Source organism: Callorhinus ursinus, unplaced genomic scaffold (assembly GCF_003265705.2).
Source record: "Callorhinus ursinus isolate GAN/ISIS: 27379988/994484 unplaced genomic scaffold, GSC_fseal_2.0 scaffold12, whole genome shotgun sequence".
Classification (NCBI taxonomy): Eukaryota; Metazoa; Chordata; class Mammalia; order Carnivora; family Otariidae; genus Callorhinus; species Callorhinus ursinus.
In genome coordinates this window covers 42,375,375-42,378,204 of record NW_027397074.1, presented here as the reverse complement: position 1 = coordinate 42,378,204, position 2,830 = coordinate 42,375,375, and the positions used below count along the sequence as shown (strand labels likewise).

The 2,830-nt window shown below is 43.1% G+C and overlaps 1 long non-coding RNA gene across 1 annotated transcript; it reads left to right on the top strand.

The window, feature by feature from the left end:
• Nucleotides 1-270: 270 nt before the first annotated feature.
• LOC141373875 (uncharacterized) lies at nt 271-1,703 on the top strand. The gene is made up of 2 exons (XR_012380259.1): nt 271-977; nt 1,382-1,703. It is a non-coding gene; the product is annotated as an uncharacterized lncRNA (long non-coding RNA).
• Nucleotides 1,704-2,830: the final 1,127 nt, after the last annotated feature.

Sequence of the window (2,830 nt, the reverse complement as noted above, 5' to 3'; positions counted from 1 at the left end):
AGGGTGGAGCAGGGAAGCCGTGGGCTGTTAGGGGGCTTGCATTCCTGGAATCACGCCATTCCGTCCCACACTCGTAGTCAACTCAGGTCCTGTGTCTGCAGGGGAAAGCCGTCATGCTGGGTAGCAGGACAATGGTGGGCCAGGACCCCTGAGGCCAACAGCTTTCTGCGGCAAGGGACTCATTCTCTGTTGTTTAAATGCACACTCTGTGGTCCTGAGAGCTTTTCATTTCATTCCCACATTACCACAGCAGGTAAGTATTATTATTCCCATCCCTGTTTTGTGGATAAGGATTTAGAAAAGTTCAGCATCTTATGCAGAGCCAGGTTTCAATTTAGGCTGTCTGGATTTCTGACTGCTGGCTTCTACAGGGAGACGTGGTGTCCTCCTCAGAGGCCCAAGTTCATAGACGTGTTCTGAAAAGTTGATGGGCACGGATATCAAGTAGCTTCATGGGGAAACTGAGGTGCGGAGAATTCAGTGGCTCACTAGGATCACATACATGTTAAGTCCAGGGTGAATGGAGATCATTTTGGGGAGTCTGCCTCCCAGTCGCAACAGCCGCTTCACATGTGTGGGGCTTGTGTGTGACATTCACACAAGTGGCTTGGCCAGAGCCAGGCACCATAGTGGGGGATCCCACCTTGCTCCGTCCCCAAGCACTTTCCTCCTGGGATTGAGCCCGCTTCCTCCTCTATCACCTGAAGGGAGATAGAGTCTCAAGACTTTTGCGTTCCATTTCATCACCCAAGTTCTATAGTCACCATAGCGGGGAAGGATGCTCCGTTACGGAGTCGACCATACTTCATCCTTCTGGAATGCAGGGCTCCAGTGGTGTGACCCTGGTGGAAAGCTTACAGAGTGATAGCACTGCTTTGTCCACGCCCCCTCCACGTGTTATCGGCTGGCAGACATGACCTCCTCTCCCCCGTCCCCCACTCCCAACGATAAAAGGACTTGGGGAGGCTTCAACTAAAGTATTATTGCTTTTCTCTAACTGCTCACTACCATCTTGGGTGAAATTTGTGCTTATATGTGAATGGCTCTATACTCCTTTATCCTTCCCCCGAGCCATTTCATCCACCAGATTATGAGTCCTTGAATCAGGAAGTGAGATTTTACCTTTAACGTCCTAGAAAATTGCTGTTATGATATGTCACAAGGATGAAACAAAGTCATTTTTACCTGAGGCTTTGATAACCCTTTTAGTCAGATGCTTTTGCATAAAGTATAATCCTGGGTGAATTGACTCTGCCAGGAGTTAATGCATTTAGCAACGGCGCATTATGGCAAATGCCACTGCCTGTCAGGTGTTTAACATCAGGATCATAAAGAACCTGTCCGCTCCAAGTCAGCTTTATCTTTCATCTCTTCCCGGCAGATGGACACTTGCTTCTCTCTTTTCAGTCCGTGGATAAAAGACCAGAGGATTGCTTCAGGATTTGGACTTCTGTGTAGGACTAGATCAGCTCTGCAAGCCCTCAGACGTTCTTTATTTCCTTACCAAAACCCACCGTAATTTGTATTCTGATTCCAAAGACACCATTTTAGGTGACCTTTAGGATGACCCCTTAAAATCACCCACATGCCGGACAGAAGATCTGCATATATGCGGGGTCATTGTTCGTCTTTTGATATATTCAGCAGTCTGCATTCTAATGTTAATGTGCCCCAGATAGTTTTATTATATGTCATCATTCTTATCTTGGGCGTTCTGATGCTTGTTTTCTTTACTTTATCTGTTAAACAGAAGTATATTTCGTGTTCAAAGCGATACATCATAAAGGTAGAAAAAGGTGAACCCTTTGATATATGACAAGTCTCTCATAGTATGAAATAACTATTGTCTATTATTTTACTCCTGACGTTTTTATTTTTAAGGGAATTTCACTTGATTTGTTGTGCTGACACCTCTGATATGTTGTTTCCAGTGACCTTACATCCAAAATCAGTAGTGTGTGACATTTGATGGCCCAGATAAAAAACATTAATGGTGGAAGAGAGGGTTTATTTTCCTGGTCATAAATTAAGTTTAAATAACTCTGAATTTATTTTAAACTCTCCAGTACTTTTTACTGTCCAAGCAATAAATGTATTTATTACTGGGGGCCTACCTGGGTTTCCAACACAGAGCCCTTTGCTTGGCTGTTTTGATTCCTTTCCTTCTCCCTCCACGGAAAGCTCATCTTACCTGTAAGGAAAAACCATTCTCTAATTTCCACAAACAGGGATCAGAGAAAGGGCTGCTGCTGATCAGGGAAGTGAACAAAAAGCAGTTTTGTTGCCAATCAGCTTAAGAAAAGCAGGAGTTCATAAAATATTCACCGATGCAGGTAATCCAGTCCTGAACGAATTCTGTCTTGGAATTGGAAGTAGAGACACAGGCAGAAGCAGTCATGGTCTGAGTCCTCTGTAGCCTCGTGTGAAAGGTTTGTGTTTGATCCTGATTTAATTTTCATAGAAGTGGAAGCCCTTTTCCCCATTTTGATCTTTATAACTTTCCATCTTTATGTGTATGTTTTTTGGTACTCACTCATTAGAGGTATCATAAAATTGTATGGAGAATTTCTCAGTTAAAAACATTTTATGATTTTAAATTTTTTATCTATATGTTTGAAAATTGCCTTGCAGATTTTTTTATCGAGATATAATTCACATATCATAAAATTCGCCACTTTAAGTTGTACAGTTCAGTGGTTTTTAGCATATTCCCAAGTATATACCACTGTCTAATTCCAGCACATTTTCATCACCTGAAGAAGAACCCCCTGTACCTATTAGCAGTCACTCAGCCTTCCTCCTTTCCCCTGGTCTCTGCAACCACTAATCT